The following is a 19,797-nucleotide window of genomic DNA, read 5'->3' as shown; positions in this document are numbered from 1 at the left end:
CCTTCACTGAATAGATAGGGAAACCCAACATCTAGAAAGTATAGGGTCTAAGCTTTGTGTAACAATCCCAAAATTACACTCTGAGTGGGAAGGCCTGCTGATACCTGAGAATTCTGGAACTTTTCCCCTCCTTTCCAACTCCACTTCGCTCTATGACTTTGAAGAGGTCAATTTTTATGCCTGGGCATTGGTTTCTTTGCTGTTAGCTCTGGTGAGCTGACCTATGCTTCACGAGGGCGATCCCAAGATCCACACAGAGAAGGAACTTTCCCAGACTATATAGCTGAATCAAATGGTCCAGGATTTCTAGCGAGGGCAAAGATATGTTCAACAAAGCCAGGTAACAAAATATCACTTTTCACTTCTCTGTTTCAATGTCTTTGAAAACATTTTCCTATTATCATTTCCCACTATCCCTAAATTCTTTCAGGAGTAGAAGTGAATATAACATGTAAATAAATGTCTCTCCTAATTTCTTCCATATGGCCACAAAAAGTAGCAAGTTTAATAACGTTTCCCCCAAGTTTTTAAAGTGATAAAGAAGGGACCTTAAAAATATTTATTTTAACCCTCTTTGATTTTTATAGGTGATAAAACCAGCCAGTGAATGGACCCAGTGGAATACTCCTGTGTTATTCCACTACACCTAATGAATGCTTATGCTTCTAGTCTCTGCTTCCTCAAAGCAGTGCTAGTGTTGCTATAGCTGCTGTGTGTTTTTTTATAACAGTAACCTTAGCCTGTTGCCCTGGGGCAGGGCAGTATTTCTCAAAGTTTGGGACTCCCTACTCTGGTCGACTACAAGAAGATTTAGTTGGTTTTAAGTAATGCTGAATCACATAATAGAAAAATAATTCCTCTATCAATTTAAAAAATCTTTTTACTTACTTCAAAGAGAAAGTCTCAGGATGACTCTAATACAGGCTTAGTAGCTCTGTGACTTGGTAATCTCCCTTTTTAAGAAATTCAAAGTAGGCAGTTGATCACCTTTTCTTTACGGCAAGTGATATAAGCTTTCCAAATATGATAATGATGTGAATTTTTCTTTTAAAATCAATCAACTTAAAGAAGAATATTAAGCAAATAATAGTATAAGGGACATGATAAAAATTCATAAAAATTGTATGAGAATGATCAAAATGATGAAATGATTCAAAATACAGACTCTGGAGTCAAACACACATGGGATTCCAATGTGCGGAATCTTCTAGATGTCTAAGATGTAGAGTAGGTTATATATCCTTTCAGTGATTCACTTTTACTGTTGGCAGAATGAGGACATTTGTAACGCCTACCCATGGTTTGCTGTGAGGATTAGCCAAATGATCACTGACAAGTTCTTACCACAGGGCCTGGCTTATGGCGAGTGGTCACCAACTGCCAATTGCTATTTTATCAGCAGTGGCAGCGCCAACATTACCTTGGCTGAGGAATGTTGATATATTTTATCTCCTATAATCACAGATTATAAAATCTAGGGAATATAAAAGAAAAAAACCTCTAAAGATTATCTAATCTAAATTTCCCCAGACCCCACCACCTGAGGGTGTTGAGAAAAGGGAACCCTCCTACATTGTTGGTGGGAATGTAAATTGATACAGCCACTATGGAGTTTCCTTAAAACACTAAATATAAAACTACCATATTACCCAGCAATCCCACTCCTGGGCATATATTCAGAGAAAACCATAATTCGAAAAGATACATGCACCCCAATGTTCACTGCAGCACTATTTACAATAGCCAGGACATGGAAGCAACCTAAATATCCAACAACAGAAGAATGGATAAAGAAAATGTGGTACGTATGTACAACGGAATGTTACTCAACTATAAAAAAGAACGAAAATAATGCTATTTGCGGCAACATGGATGGACTTAGAGATTATCATACTAAGTGAAGTAAGTCAGAGAAAGACAAATACCATATGATATCACTTATATGTAGAATCTAATAAAAAATGGTACAAATGAACTTATTTACAAAACAGAATTCACAGATCTCAAAATCAAACTTACGGTTACCAAAGGAGAAACGTCGGGGGAAGTAATAAATTAGGAGATTGGGATTAACATATACACACTACTATATATAAAATAGATAGCTAGCAAGAAACTGCTGTATAGCACAGGGAACTCTACTCAATATTATTTAATAACCTACACGGGAAAAGAATCTGAAAAAGAATGGATATATATATATTGATATATGTATAACTGATTCACTTTGCTGTATGTACACTTGAAACTAACACAACATTGTGAATCAACTATACTCCAATAAAAACTTAAAAAATAAAAATAAAATAAAAGCAACATGTTTTCTAGAATAGCATGTCTCCTTTTAAGCTAACCAATGAATAAGAAAAATAATATCTGTGTAAAAAGTTTTAAAAAACAAACAACCTCTAAAGTTTATCTAATCTAACCTTCCCCAGACCCTACCACCTGAGGCTTAAAGTTCCTCTAAAGGAGTTTTTAACCTTTATGGTTTATGACTTTTCATTTGTTTTAAATATTCTTAATGCTTTTATTAATCTTAAACTAAAATTTAGCATACATTTTAATTCTGATATAGGCAGTAGTATATGCAGTACTCTGACGTTGTCACTAACAGAAATCACAGCCATTTTCACATTACATCTCTTGAAATATTTATATTCTTTGCCACTTAGAGATTTATGATCGCTATTAGAGCATCTGATTATTAGCATATTAAAAAGAAGCAAATTTATTACTAGATCACAAACTTAAAATACTTTGATAACTGCATTTCAATATAATTGGTTTCCTTGTAATCCTATGCGTTTTATGTTATGCATTTACAAGCATTCTGAGAAGAAAACCACTGGCATTATCACACTGCCTCAGCTGTCCATAGCACACACACAAAAAGTTTAAAGACCCCTGCTCTATCACTTTGCCAAGAAACGTCGATGCAGTCCACTTGCACACCTTGGGAGATTCCCCATCTCCAGAGAAAACCAGTTCTTATCTGCCCCGGTGAGCCCTTAACACCATAGACAACAAATTCTCCTTGGTTATAGAAGAAACAGAAACCACTGTGCTAAAGCAAATTTCTGAAAAACAGAAACGAATTCTGATATATACCTTGCAAAAGTATTTGATTTACCAGCCAAGAAAAATATTAACATAGGTGGCTGAATTTCCAAGATTTAAATCACCGAGTGAATCAAAGTAGCAAGATTTCATTCTATTTCATAGCATACTCTGTCTACAAGCCACTTATCTACTAAGTCAGAACGAATACTGCTTCACTGTTGCTCACACATCACTTGTATTGCTAACGACAAGAAGAAAGCGGTGTGGGGGGAGCATCAGCTTTCAATCATCTTAACTAACCCACCTTCTCTGCAAAAGACATGTAGCTAATTAAATCAATTTTGTTTTATTTTTTCAACAAATGTTTTTCTCTTTTCAAAATTAGGAGGCAGTTACCTAATTCATGACATAACAAAGGACAAGAGAGTTAGGTTGGTGGTCGAGCAATGTGCAGATCCAAGGCATTTTTGCTTCCAATCGAATGCTCTCTCTAGCACTCAGGACCAGAGAAGAGGATTTGGGGAACAGGAGGTAGACGGAAGAAGAGAGAGAAAAGGAAGAATAAATTAATAATTTTACATTTAACAAAGTATTTCCATAGAATAGCTTTTCATGCTTCCCCCCAAACCCTGTGTAATATTATCAATACTTTTTTGTTAAAGAAATAAAAGACCAGAAAAGTTAAGTGATTTGTTCAAATTCATGAAGCCAAAAGGAGCAGAGTCAAGGTTTGAGCTCAGGAAGGCTAGTTAAGAGGCTGCCTCTGACTTTGTCCTTGCCCTGCCTCAATCCATCCCCTTACAGAGCTGGTGGCACAGTCTTTCTAAAGGAAAGATCTGATCATGCCACTTTCAGATTCATTATCTTTTCAGAACCTTTGCGAAAAAGTCCAGGGCTTAGAGATCCATCTTGATCTGGCTACTGCTTACTTCTGCTGTGCTAGAGCTGGCTTCACTGGCCTTTGAGAAATGATTGTTAAATACTCACAAATTTCCAAGTCAGTTGATAAACTGTTGGTAGCTTGAATTTGGCCTTGGTGAGAATATTTACACCACAGAAATTGGCAAAAGTTACAAACGAAGGCTCTCTTTTTTTTTTTTGAGAAGAAATTTACCAACACACCTCTGCTCCATAGCACACATCATTTGAACACACACCACCCCTCTTATTTTCATCCATGCTGAATTACTTTCTGTTCCCTAATAAGCCATGCTATTTCTTTGCCTAGAACACTATTTTCCTTCTTCTCTTTCCCTGGCTCTAATCCTATGAATGTTTCAAGTTTTAATTTTTGTATGACTTTCTTCCTGACCTTCATTGCCTTCTAACTTTCATCCCTGCAAGGCTGGGTGAGATATCCCACCCCAACACCCCACCCCCATAGCACACTAGGCTTTCCCCTCCCAAGGCAGTGCTGTAATTACCCTACTACTGGCCAGATTATGTCACTTGACTACAAACTACTCAGGTGCAGAAACTCCTTATTTTTTTATTTTAATACCATTCTCTACCATGTGTCTGACATCTACTGAAAGATCAATATTTGGTAAATAAACATGGTGAATGACAGAGTTAAGAAGGTCCCCAGGGACAAAATCCCTGAAAAACAGGACTTTTAACTTATTTATATTCAGAGGTGTGATACCAGGAACTGGGAAAATCATTCTCAAACCATAAAAGAACCCAAGGGAAGAAAAAGACAAAATGAGGGTCTTAAGAAACAGGGATGTCAGTTTATTTCTTCTAGCCCAAGGATGACAAACAGTTATTTAGATGGCACCACTACCTATTACCAAGGGCATGAGATCCCCGTTTGATCTCTGCACCCTTTTCTGCCGGGCCCAGGAGACTCCTCCGTGTCAGCGCCACTGTCATCAATCAAAGCCAGCATCTAAAGTGAAACACATTTGCCAGCCCAGAGGAGGTCATGTGACACAACGAATACTGCCTTCCTCCTAGAAGCCTTTCTGCCATACTTTCAAGTTTCTCACCAGGTTGCTTGCTCCCTTTTGGAGTCAGGATTGAAACTAAGAGAAGTGAAGAGGCGTAGGAGGAGGAAGTAAGGAAGCTGCATGGAAGGGGAAACTTCAAAAAGAGGATGTTAGGGAGCGCCCCCTGTAATCTGTTCTCACATTCCTCCTCCCCTTTCCTTTCTTCCCTTGAGTTTCTTCTTTTTCTTTCTTACTAATTGTCTCTGTGATTGTTTTCCCTTCTGCCCATCTCATTCCAGCTTTTGAGTCTTTGTTTACCTTTTCTCTCTGCAGCAGCTTCTCATTTCTTCTCTGTTCCCTTTTCTGACCTCCCCATCTCCCTTTCTCCTCTACCATCCTCCTTCTTTCTCAACTTTTGTTTCTTACCCTTCCTCCTGCCTTTTAACAGGTTCCAGTATCTCTCTCTGAATTTTTTTTCTTGTCTCATTTCCCTCTCTCTGTCAACTAGATTCTAGAAGAATTAATTACCTTTATTTTGGACACCATTTTCCTCCTCTTTCCTTGGTCCTACTTCTGCTTATCCTTCAAGTTTTACCTTCTGTATCACTTACTTTCTGACATCCATTCCCTTTTAATTTTTATAAAGGAAAAAATGTCTTTACAGCACATTTTTCTCCCTAATAGATCTTTCAACTAAATAGCAAAATATTTTATTTCATCTAAAGTCAATAGATTAAAAAACAAATTGTACCACATACCTAGTAATGTAATCTTGCAAATTATTTTCCAGATGGCTTTATAAATTTTGCATATATTCTAAATGGATAATTTCATCAAACATAGTTCTCTTTAAATTAAAGCCTAACAAGCAGTGGCACAAAAAGAAAATTAATCTTGTCATTTCTTGAGCATTTACTATGTACACATCATTCAATATATTACTCAAATTCTAAAGCCTTTGATTTTCCTATCTTTACACGTAATCTGATTTCTAAAGATGTTTCACGGGAAATATTGTTTTTAAGTGAGCGCAGGCTGATTAGAGCATTTACATTTTTACTACCTGTTAGGGAACCTTGACTACCTGTAGTTCTTGGATAGAAAAATTATGTGTGACCTCCTAGTGGTCTTTCTTAATGAATATCTGTGCCTTATCTCTCATTAGTTTAGAAATATAAAAATGTAATACTGAAAAAAAAGTAATGCTCTTTCTTAAAAAATGGAACACAAAAATTCTGAGTTAATAGAAGTGTCATTACTAGGAAGAGGCAGGTCATCATAGGCAAGGCATTCTGCAGAGGGTGGAGAAGCTTGGTTAACCTTGTTTTAGTAGAGAGGCATCAGTGTTTCCTCAAAGTCTGTCATTCCAGTGGCTGACCAAGTGTAAAAACAAGCTTAGAGCTAACAAACAAAAGAAATTCAGCAAATTAAGAAAATCCCCATTTACCAGACCAGAAAAAACCGGAAACATCCTACAGAGAACTCTCTTATATCCACCAAAAACTTACTACAGAAGAGCAATTAGGGAACATTAAGTCCAAATCCTCCACTTTACTAGGAAACACTTTGGTTATAATTAAAAATATGAGCTTTAGAGATAAAAAGACTTGGGTTTAAATTGTCACTCAGAAACCCACAAGCTGTGTTCTAAGATAATAATAACACCTGAATATCAGGTTGCTCTAAGCATTAAATAGGTGAGGCTCATAAAGATATGGCAACATAAGAAATGTTCAATCAACACAAACTATAAGTTCCAGAGAAGGAAAGGGTATTTCTTGAAGTCACATACTTGTCAAAGAGCAAGTTTAAGGCCAGCTCACTGTCAAATTGATTTTTATGTCAATGCTCTTTTAATTTCCTGAGATCATTAAACTATGGCCCATGGGCCAAATCTGGCCTCTTGTCTGATTTTGACAAGAGCCACACTCATTCAGTTAGGTACTGTTGATGGTTGCTCCAGTGCCAACATGGCAGAGTTGAGTAGCTGTAAACTGCAGAGCCAAAAATATTTACCAAAAATCCTTTACAAAAAAGTTTGCTGAACCATGTGACTAGGACTTGATTTCAAGTCTAGATCACTTAGGGAGACTGAGTTAGCTTTACTATAATCCTTCCTCTACCCTTAGGGGTCTTACTCAAAAAGGTAAAAGTTTAGTGGTGAATTCTTACCTTCCCAAGTCTTAGTTTTGGTAGCTTAAACCATAAACAAAAATAAAACAAGCAGGAGGGTAATTTGTTTCCTGTAATGAATAGACTTCAGATTCAAAAGGGTGTTCAGAGTTACTCATTCAGGTCTTCCAATTCCATGCAAATCTCAAATTTCTACCCTCTTTTGCTCTCTACCAATTTGAGAATCTCTAAATGCAGTTAAAATTTATAGGCACCCCTCCTCCCCATGCAGCTATGTTTTCTTTATCAGGGTCAAGGAATGACAGTGCTAAATCTGTCCTTAGCACCCTCTTTGCCCAGATGGAGAAACTGATGTCCAGACAGGGACACTCTCTTGTCATAGATCCCAAGCACAGTGTTTTTTTTTTTTCCATTAAACTAAAACTTCCCCCATGATTTACTTTATGTTGCTCAACTATTTAGAGTTTCAGTGGTGGCAAGTAAGATCACAGATTTAGAATTTTACAATAAGAATTGTATCCTTTATTAATTTTTTTTTTTTTTTTTTGGCTGCACTGTGTAGCTTGCAGGATCTTATTTCCCCTGCCAGGGATTGAACCCTGCCTGGGTAGTGAAAGCACCGAGTCCTAACCGTTGGAGCACCAAGGAATTCCTATTAAATTATTTTTTAACTGCTTTGCTGGGAGAAAGAAAGCCAGTGCTCACCAGCCAGGGATGAGAACCAACCACCTTATTTGAGTTCCTTAAAATATTAAAGTTATAGACTTACTTTCACACACAATTATAAATATTCCTCTGAGTTGCCTTTTTTGCCAAGAGATGAGAAGAGACCCTAATGGACTCAAAAGTAAAGGAGACCGCATGACACTGGGAAAAGGGAGAGGAAGGAGGTCCATGCAGCCATGAGTAGCAAAATTCAAAGAGGTCCTTGGAAATGTTGCTAACAATATACATTTGGAAGAAATGGTGAATTTATCTGGAAAAAAAAGTATGATCTATAAAAGGGTTACATTACATTCGACCCTTGAACTGCAAGAGTGTGAACTGCATGGGTCCACTTACATGCAGATTTTTTCCACTAAATTTGTACTCCATACAAATTATGCTACATAATCTGAGGTTAGTTGAATGTGCATATGCAGAACCACGAATACAAAGGGCCAACGGTAAAGTTACACGTGGATTTTTGACAGTGTGAAGGGTTGGCACCCCAGCCCCTGCATTGTTCAAGGGTTAAATGTATTTATTAAGGATATATCTTGAGTTGCGACTTTAAACTCCAGCCCCTCAACCACTCCCCCCCTCATTATTGACAAAAGGCACTGTCATATATTCTGCAGGGCTGATGGATTGATTGCTTTATCTGTGATTCACCGGTCTGTGGATATACAATAACATATTCACATCTATATGTCCACTAGGCTATAAATTTTATAATGATGATATAATTGTTCATCATCCCAGTCAGGTCCTCCTCTGCCTCCTGAGCTTTCTTAGGGTCAATCAACAAAGCATGAACACTTGAGAATCTCCCCTGTCTCTGGTATCCAGATTCAATCAGTGACCAAATCTTTTTAGTGTTTCCCTCTGAGTTATTTCTTAAACCTATCCTCCGCTTTCTATTTCTATGCTATCACTCCAGTTCAGACTACCAGTAGTTCATGTCACGTTATTTCTCATCTGCGTACTGTCCCTCCTAATTCTAATCCTGTCAAACTACCACCAAACCAATATTCCTAAAAACAATTTTGATCAGGTACCTCTCCTGCTTAAATACCTACAATATATCTCCTTTAAAGTCCAAACTTTTAATCAGGCATTCAAGCAACATTCTTTCCAATCCCATTTCTAGGATTTTGTTTTCCTCTTTGAAAACAAGGAGGACTTGCCTGCGTTTCATATGTCTGCATGTGTCGGGGAAGAAGAAATTTTCCCTTCTAGATTCTTTTGGCTGGTCTAAAAATTAAATTGACATGAGATAGATTAACAGGAGAAACATCAAACAAAAGTCAAAAAACATGAATATACAGGAGAGACCCAGGTAAAATGAGTAACTTGCCCAAATGGTCAAAGACCGCACCTTAAATATCATCTTTAGCTAAAGGCAAAAGAGGATGTTTGGGGTTGTAGTTTGGGACTTCAAAGGGGAGGAAGGTAATTTACACGGTGAAGGAAAAGCAAATGTTTAGTAAAAAAATGTTTGCTGGCTGTGCAGAGACAATTGGACACAGACTGGACTCTGATATCTAGGTCTTGCCTGAGTTTCCCCCTCACCACACCTAGGCCATATTCTTTGCAGACATCTCTGATGATAGCCCTATTCCTGGAACAGGCCTTTTATCTAAATGAGTTAGGCAGCCAAGGGGGAGGTAGAAAGAAAGGCCTCCTTGGTCTTCTGGTTCTTAAAAATAATCAGCCTAAATCAATCCTCATGCCAAAGAGGCACAATTTGGGGTGGCAAATTTGGTTCTCCTACAGGGACAATCGGAGGAGATGGACATAGTGAGAAGTGAGGAAAAACCATCTGTCTTTGGTGCTATTAGATTTGTGCTTTTCCTGATCACTACCACAAGCCCTGAAGTTATTTGTTCTGTCACTAAACCTTGATTGGTAGTACCTTGAGATCTGCTGTAGAGGCCACAGAATAATAGCTTTCCTCTCTAAATTAAAATTGCCTCAGGCAGTAAAATCTTAGAGGTTACCTTTGAAGCAATTAAATTAATTTGCAAATCTGTTGTTCCATTGATAAAACATTTTAAATTAACCATATTTTAAAAATCACTTTGTCAACTGAAAGAAAAATGCACAATATTAACAGTTGTAGGTTTTAGCTTTATTCAAGGAGCTTACTGAGGACAATAGGCTGGGAAACAGCCTCTCAGTAGCTCTGAGGGAATTGCTCCAAAAAGGTAGGGGGAGAAGCCAGTATATATATGATCTTTGGCTAGGGAATACACTCAGTCAAGCACACATCTTGGTAAAAGAAAACTGCTAGTCACAAGGAACAGATATCTCAGTCAATGATTTCAGTTCTTTTCTATGTATGGGAAGATGAATGAATTTGGGTTTATTAAAATTCTTCCTGAGATATACATCTAACTATCTAAGGGGCCTGTTTTTCCAAAGCACAGAGTGCCTCATTCTGCTTTTCGTCTTGAATTCCTTTCAGGGTGCACTGTCTGTCAGTGGCTGCAATAGCTTATGACTTAATCCTTGTAGAACTGGATGGTGGGCAACATTCTTTATTTTACAACTTTTAAACAGCCTCTGAAAAATACTTGATTGATAACTTTTTTAAATGTAGTCAATTAAATACCCTAAAAATTTTAAAACTACATTTACAAACTTAATTTCCCTTTCAAGTATTTTAATTGTTTGATTTAACAAATAAATAATTTTTCAGTACTAATGAATTTTCATAAATTTAGCAAAATTGATAAACTTAACTGTCTTAGATATTGCAATTCTGAGAATAATATAGCAAAATATCAACATGAAGGGATAAATGTAAGTCAATTATTCAATTACCCATTTCAAATCTATTTATGAGGTTATAATTTCAATTAACTAAACTTCCTTGTTTATTATAAATATATGAAATTACAAATATGCACACCCTACTCTTTCTTTTGAGATATAACTGGCATACCCTAAATATTTTAAATGTACAATTTCATAATTTTGGACATATGTAAAACCATTACCACAATCAATGAAATAAACATGTCCATCACCCCCCAAATTTTCTCGTGCCTCTTTGTAAAGAATTCTCAAAACTCAATAATAGAAACAGGATTTCAAGCCAAATTGAAAAATGGGGAAAAGATTTAAACAGATATTCGACCAGAAAGAAACAATTAGCACATAAGCACATGAAAAAATGTTTGGCATCATTAGTAACTGGGGAAATGAAAAGTACAACCACAATTAGATACTCTCACACACCTAATCGAGTGACTATACAGTAAGTCCCCTACACACGAACCTTCAAGTTGTGAACTTTCAAAGATGCGAACGTGCGTTCACATGTCCAATCACATAAGTTGGTTCACGCGTCTGGTGTACATTGTCACATGTGTGCACCCTCTACAAACGGTTGTGCTTTTGTGTACTTTACTGTACATACTGTATAGAGTACAATAATATAGTATCTTTATTTCAAGCCCAGGATGTCTGGAAGCAAGTGTAAAGGCAGCAGTGATGTAGCTGGTACTGTACTGTACTTTTCAAGGTATTGTACTATAAGATTAAAAATGTTTTCTTTACTGTTTGTGTTTGTTTGCTTTTTATGTATTATTTGTGTGAAAAGTACTATAAACCTATTACAGTACGGTGCTATATAGCTGATTGTGTTAGGTGTGTATCTAGGCTAACTTTGTTGGACTTACCAACAAATTGGACTTACAAACGCACTCTCCGAACGGAACTCATTCATATGTACAGGACTTACTGTAATTAAAAAGACTGACCATACTAAGTGTTGGAGAAGATGTGAAGGAATTGGAACTCTCATATACAGCTTCATGATACACAGTGGTACTGCAGAGTGGAACACCACTTTAAAAAAATAATTTGGGGGCTTCCCTGGTGGCGCAGTGGTTGAGAGTCCGCCTGCCGATGCAGGGGACACGGGTTCGTGCCCCGGTCCGGGAAGATCCCACATGCCGCGGAGCGGCTAGGCCCGTGAGCCATGGCCGCTGAGCCTGCGCGTCCGGAGCCTGTGCTCCGCAACGGGAGAGGCCACAACAGTGAGAGGCCCGCGTACCGCAAAAAAAATAAAATAAATAAAAATAATAATAATTTGGCAGTTTCTTTAAATAGTTAAGCTGACACCTACTATTTCTAGCCATTCTCCCCCTAGGTACTCAAGACAAATGAAAGCATATTTTTATGTAAAGACTTGTGCTGGAACGCTCAAAGCAGTTTTATTGTAATAGCCAAATACCGGAATCAACTCAAATGTCCAACAACATTTGACGGAATGTATCAGTAGTCTGGGGAGGGAGGGAGGAGTGGGAGAGATAAGTTACAAGGGCCTTAAAGAAAAGTTTGAAAGTTATGGAAATATTCATTGTTTTGATTGAGGTGACAGTTTGATGGGTGTAGGCATGCGTCAAAATCTACCAAGTTACGTACTCTTAGCCATGTGCAGTTTATTGTCTATCAATTATGCCTCAATGAAGTTCTCAAAAAATGTAACACTTGATCCAGGGCCAGTTAAAAAGCCTTTCATTCTTAGTGCAGAGGATCAAGAAGATCCTCATTTTTTGGCTGTCAAGGAACACCTATAAAAACAGATAAAATTTTAAAAATAATATATGACTCATGTCAAAATTAGACCTTGTTTCATATATCTGTTACTACCATTCTCACTTTTTAGATTATATAGAAACCACACGTATCAATGGGGATATGGCAGGTGATGCTGCATTGCAAACAATCCTAAAATCTCAGTATCTTTGAACTATAAAAGTTATTTTTTAAAACATCACATGGCCATTGTGGATCAGGGACTCTGCTTATTTTATGACTCAGTGACCCAGGCTGAAGAGGACTCACAATACTGAATGCTGCCAGGTAATGCCCAGGCAGGGTGCTCTGGAGGGAACTTACAGTGAAATGCTCAGCCCAGAAATGACAAAGCTCATCTCCACTCGAAACTCTTTAGACAGAGGAGCTAAGGCATAAGGTCCCACTCAAGCTCAAGGGCTGATTCACACCCGGAGCGTGACAGAGCAGGACTGTGAGGTTTCATCACACAACTCGGAAGAGCGTGCAATTTTAAACTTATGAATTATTTATTTATGGAATTTTCCATTTAATATTTTTGGACTGCTCTTGAAATAGTTCACAGTAATCCTCATTTATCTGTCATGATAAAGGAGTACTACAAAGAGAAGATAGCCTTCTGTTTTTGTTTGTTTGCTGCGTTTTGTTTTTCATTATGTTTTGCTTCACTGTTCAAAAACTAAAATTCTCATTTATTGAACTGAATGTCAGGGACCTTCAGGGTTAGTGTATACTGATGAAGAATCATGCCTCCCTTTCATGTTGGTCACCAGTTTCATTCACCTACCATATCACATTCTTTCCTTTCTTTCACTTTGAGCACACCTCAATTTAACAAAGTCCTGTTAACTCAAACTTAAGATTCTCTTTGGAATCCAGCACCTACTCTTTACTGCCATCAACACCACGTTAGTTCACATCCTCATTCTTCTCAAACCCAGGTCATTTCAATTGTGTCTATACTGATTTCTGTGCTTCCAGTCTCTCTCCTCCTTCTCATCACACACGGGAGCACACACAGGGTCATCTATTTGACATGAAAATATTATTGTTTCACTATTTTCTGAGTAATAAAGAACCGTAAAGGCCTTTAAGTAAGGGGAAGTTCACAATCATTAGGATTGCATAAATGTTCCTCTTAATCTAGCCCAGGAGACCCTGCCAGTCTCCTCTCCAGTAACTGTCCCTCACAACAACAACCTACACCCTCACACTAGTCTTTCCCCAAATCCAGTAATTTCTTACAGGTCTCCTTGTCTTTGTTTGTGTTATCACCTGTGCTTGGAATGATTCCCTCCCCTCTGTCCATTTGGCAAATTCCTGCTTAACTACTCAAATGTCTTCTTTGATGCCTCTTGACTTTCTGAAGTAGAGACATCTCTTCTCTCATGCCCATAAAATTGTGTGTTTTCTCTAACATGATATTAGTGACATGACACCTAGTCACATGTGTGAGTGTATATAGAGGTCTTCTTTACTAGTATTAGCTTCTCAAAGTCTTCACTATGTCCTTTTCATCATCTTGCCCAATATATGTGATACCATATATATGATATGCAGTATATGTGTTATAACGTGCTTCCTATATATTATACACAGTGCCTTGCCCAGTGGCTCGTAATGAATGGATACAAGCAAAACATCCAGTGAATGTTTGTGGAATGAAAAAATGGGGTCCATGGCATTAATCCAAAGAAGTACCTGAACCATAAAGATCTTTATTTGAAATCCTAGAAAGTATTGGGTGCGTTCTATAGGTAATGGGTTGGGATTTGGAGTATTTAAGAAATCTAAGCAAGAAAAATACCTGATTTTATTTATTTTCTTTAGAATTTAACTTTGACAACTTTGCCAAATATGGATTAAAGAGGAAGGGTGAGGCTGGAGACCCAGGCGAAAAGCAATAGATCAGACCACTTTCAATTAAGTCAAGTAACCATGGAAATGGAAGGAATAGAGACAATGGTTATTCAGAAGGTAAATTTAATAGAATTTAGTGATGAATTGGATGTAGAGAGTGGATAGTGAAAAGGCAGACAGGATTAAATTCCAGAGTTCTGGCAAGTTAGAATGTGTAGATAAAGATCCATCAACAACACCAGGGATATAAAAGGAAGGGCATATTTTAGGGGTAAAATTATCAGTTTTGGAAAGACTGCATGAGAGATTTCTGAGATAGGCCTAGTTACCAAGTCACAACACCAAAATATTACAAGTGCTATACTAGGAATATGAATAAGGAAGGTGTTTGTTCAAAAATGAATTCAACATATGGCAACAAGCATGACACATCCAATTACCTATAATACCGTGTAATAAATACAACTCTAACAGCTTAGAGTGCCATAGAAACAAAGGGAAGTAACAATTAAATCAAATCAAATCTGATGAGAACTTCACAGTGCAGGTTAAGTTAGAGCTGGAGTTTGAAAAGTAAATTCATTTTTGTAGGAGACAAAAGGGACCTGGTTCTGTCCCCACGGGGCTTGCAGTTGCTCAGAGTTGGAGATAGGTAATTAAACAGAATTGTCATTGGAAATATGATGCAGTGTAATAATGACAATATCAGTGCTGGTTGGGACAGGAGACATTTTAAAGAAAAAGGTCAATAGGAACAAAAATATTATAAGGCATACTTCTCTATGACCATTCATATAGACATTCAGAAAGTAGACATCCAAGTCCTATATCTGGTATCCACCACTGAAACTAAATATTAAGAAACGTTATCCCATCTGTGGAGACATTTGGGGAACACAGTGCACTGGGAAACATACAATGCTAGCAACAGAAATTAATCGTTAGACTTTTGCTGAGCTTCCTTCACTTCTTGTCCAACCCACCAAAATAACACAGGCATCTGGTGAGTTCCTGCTTTTAACCACGTGATATACAATGCTTTCCCTGTAATTGCAATAATTATTCCGTGAAAATGATTTTAATAGGCATCACATTCTCAGGAAGATGCTCGTTGAGCATTTCTTGAACATGAAGTTGAAAAAACAAAAGTTTTAATCTCATTTATCACGCCTTATGATAATCTTTTACTTTCTTTCTTTCTGATGGATGATTTCTCATATAAGTGTATTTTCCATTTTAAATCAGTATGTTTTTCCCATATCTGATGGGGATCCACCTGCAAAGGGTACTCAAATTTCTCTCCAATTGGGAAATGATGGCACATTTAAAGTTTGCAATGCATCCATTTTCTTGTAAAATAAGGTCTGATTGATCATTCATGAGGCAATCTGCTCAAGTAAGGGAAAAGAATGAAAGGATCACAGGGGCAAGTGGCATGTCTGCCCCTCTGTCTCACTTCTGTTGGGCTGGCCATCGCAGAGGGGCAAGCTATCTGGCTTTCTGCACATGCAGCCCTTGAATCTGTATGTACTGGTCACACAGGTGCTCCTTCAGGCTTATCCTGCCCAGGTTCTGGGCCAATCATTGTCCTAGTCAAGAGAAGTATAAGGCTAAGGGACCAAGGGAGCCGTCCTGCTCCTACAACCCTAGGCTCCTTTCTAGTAGAGCATAATATAAGGGAAGTCTGAGCCTTCCACTCCAGTTCTGCCATTGCTTGCTTCCCCATGGAACTTAACGAGTAACTCCTGCATTTGAACTTTAGTTAGCTTTTCTATAGAATCAGAAAATTGTACCACATGGTCTTTCAGTCTCTTCTGAACTGCAACATTTCTAATAGTTAAGAGTAGACGTGCTACAGTAAAATAAAAACAACCTGGATTCAAACCTCACCTTTGCTACTTACTCAAATGTGTTGATGAGCAAATTATTTAACATCTGCACCTTGCTTCATACATCTTTAAAATGAGGATAACAATAGCACCTGTTTCATAGAGTTACTATATAGGTTAAAAGACACAATGCATACACAGCTCTTAGCACAGCAGCTGGTGTATAGTATTTGCTCAATAAATGTTGGCCATTATTAATATTATGATTACCTGTTCTCCAGGGTTTTCCCCCAAATGTCAATTCATATTGGTTAGCCCTGTCTTCTGAAGCTACCCACAAACCTCAGTATAGTTCTACACCCTGTATGTGGCCAGAGCACCTAGACACATCAGAGCCCTCTTTTAAACTACCTTTGCGGCCCTCCTAGATTGTGTGCCCAACTCATCACAGGTATATTAAGTCTCAAAATCTCACCTCTTCCTGCTCTACCCTGTTTCACTGAGAGCATTAGCCTTGGTTCTGACATAAGTCTGTGATGAATCCATCAGCTAGGCTCCTGGTAATGACTTCGACCACAAATTGACATCATCTATCTGACAAACTGGGCTTTGTACCGAAACAGGTTCTGGCAGCCAAGTGGAACTGTTTACTTCAGACTGAAAGACCAGGGTTTTAGTTCACATTCCCTGAACCACGCATTCCCATTCAGTCTTTTGTATTTCAGCTCCATGCTCTTCATCTACCCACTGCTCTCTGATGTTGTGCCATCTGCTTTAGCACACAGAATTCTCTCTGTGCCATGGGAAACTTCCAATGAGCTCCTATGATTGCTCTCAGTAGGGCCGGCCTCATTATCCACTAAGTCCCCTAATTTCAAAAAATACTTTCAGAAGCTACTTCCCTCTGAGGGGTTAGAACTGGCATGTATCATTTCTGTATTAGTTCTATAATCAGTAACTTTAAATTCCTGACACTTCCCTTGTCAGTCTTCACGAGTAAATCTCTTATTCATCATCACCAAGCAAAGTATAAAACAAATTGATCTAGCCTGCCTATTTCAGAGAAAGTTGACAATAACGATTATGATGAAAATTAGTAGGTAATACTTATGAGCACTCACTATTTTCCAATCTGCCAAGCTCTATGTCAAGCACTTTTCCTTCATTTTTATTTAATTCTCAAATAACACTAGGCAGTAGCTACTACTTTATCCCCATTTTAAGAGTGAAGAAATAAAACAGAGGGCTAGTGAGTTAAATTAGTGAAATTAATTCACCCAAGGTAACACAGCGGCTAGTTAGTGAGTACTAGGATTCAAACACTGTTCTGTTTGACTTTAAAACCCACAAAGGAAAAGGAAAAAACACACGCACATACCTAATTCTGACACAGATAGGTATTACTAAGAGGCATAAGAGTAGTATTGGTAGAAGTTTGTAGGTGTCTGAAGAAGAATGAAACACCTTCCTGCTTAAAGGGAGAAAGTGGGAATGTGCATCTTTGGTATTTGAGCTTAGCTTTGAAGAATGGAGAGAAATCAAAGGACTAGGACAGAAAAAAGAGCAGGGACAGCATGGAGATAGGAAGCCATGGGACATATAAAGTGAACATCTTTATTTTTGACTGGAGCCAAGCTTACCCATAAATAAGTGATGAAAAAACACTTTTGAAAGAAATACTGGGACCAGAATGTGGAATACCTTTAATATTAGGCTAAGGATGGCTTCTGAGTAAAGTTTTATGCAGGAAAGAAATGCATTATCATATTATCATATTTGTGTTTCAGGGAGAGTCTTCAACTAGGGAATGAATGATGTAGTTTGAAGAGGGGAGAATATAGGCTGGGAGATGAGCTAAGTTATTTCAACAGTTTAGGTAAGACTTATGAGGGTCTAAACTGGGGTGGGGTGGGAGTGGATGACATTAGGAATGGAGAAGAGAGAGGAAAGATGAAAGATGCTTGCTTCCAACATTGTATTAAATATAAAAGACTTTGTCTTCAAAAACTTCATAAGCTTCTTGGGAAGACAGGGTGTATAAAAGCAAAATCAAATTATTTAAAATTTGGCAATAAGTGGCACAAGAATACAGTGGAAGAATATATCACCTAAGGCTGAAACTTCTGGGCAACATTTTTAATAGAGGAGGTAAATTGAACTTAACCAGGGAAACTTTGACAGTGTCTGTAGACCTATTTGGTTGTCACAGCTAGAGGGGGAGTCCTACTGACACCTAATGCATAGAGGCCAGGGACGCTGCCAAACACCTTAAAAAGCACAGGACAGCTTCCCTCAACCCTTACCCAACAAAACAATTACCCAGCCAAAAATGTCTATAGTGCTGAGATTGAGAAAGCCTGCTTTAAATGATTGCCAGAAATTTGATAGACATTGGGAAAGTTGACCCTGCTTTCTCATTGTAAAATGGAGCAATAAGAGCAATAGTATCTCCTTCATAGGGTTCATGACAACTTTAAAGAAGATGCTGGGGCTTCCCTGGTGGTGCAGTGGTTGAGAGTCCGCCTGCCAATGCAGGGAACACGGGTTCGTGTCCCGGTCCGGGAAGATCCCACATGCCACGGAGCGGCTGGGCCCGTGAGCCATGGCCGCTGAGCCTGCGCGTCCGGAGCCTGTGCTCCGCAATGGGAGAGGACACAACAGTGAGAGGCCCGCGTACCGAAAAAAAAAAAAAAAAAAAGATGCTGGTTAACTATTTATCATATGGTTAAGTGTTTAATAAACCTCTGTTGAATATCATCAGTTTTTTTTCAAAAATGGGAAACTGAAGGGACAATAAATGAATTCATAATGAAAAATTTCAGCTCATCCGAAGTCACCATCTCTGTGCTACCAAGTCTAAAATATGTAACCTCAGTTCTGACCTCCCTACCAGACTCCCTTCCCACCACGCCTGCCATTTTCATTTGATTGTCTCACCATTTTCCCAAACCAAACCTATATAAAATATAACTCATAATCCCCTTACTAACTCACTTCATTGTTTGTAGCAAAGACACATTCCCTTAGTTACTGAGTAAAAAAAAGACAATGAGTGTGATTCAGGAAAACTGTCTTCATGATTCCTGTCTGTTACTAATATGGTGTGTGCTGTGCAGCATTAGCGGTTCTGTTTCTTTTCTTGGCCTCAACTTCCCAGCTGTAAAGTTGAGAAGGTTACCTGAGATGATCCAATAGGCTCCTTCCAGAACTAATATTTTATCACTTGTAGTGAGACTTCTTTCTCTCTCTCTCTCTCTCTCTCTCTCTCTCTCTCTCTCTCTCTCTCTCTCTCTCTCTCTCTCTCTGCCAGATAATGCCAACAGTAATGTCAATTCTTTTCTGGAAATGTCACTCACATCTGCCCACTCTTCCCCTGTCCCAATGGAAGCAGACCGAAGCAGGTGCTTGATGGTTTTTAAAAGGTAATATTGCAACAAATTCCTAACTGGGTTCCCCCCCTCCAGCCTTTCTTTTCCAATCCACTCTACATGCCACATGCATCCTCTTTACACAAATCATTTATGCTCCACACCTGCTCAGAATTCTTTGATGGCTCCCAACCACATGAGTCATTCACTAAAACGCTTCCACCTGGTACCCAAGGCTCTCCATGATCAGACCCAGTCCCCCTTTCCAGTCTCATCTCCCATGGTTCTCCTCCACATACTACTCTCTGATCCAGACATTCTTTT

This window comes from Phocoena phocoena, chromosome 3 (genome assembly GCF_963924675.1).
Source record: "Phocoena phocoena chromosome 3, mPhoPho1.1, whole genome shotgun sequence".
Lineage (NCBI taxonomy): Eukaryota > Metazoa > Chordata > Mammalia > Artiodactyla > Phocoenidae > Phocoena > Phocoena phocoena.
This window is presented reverse-complemented; position numbering follows the sequence as displayed.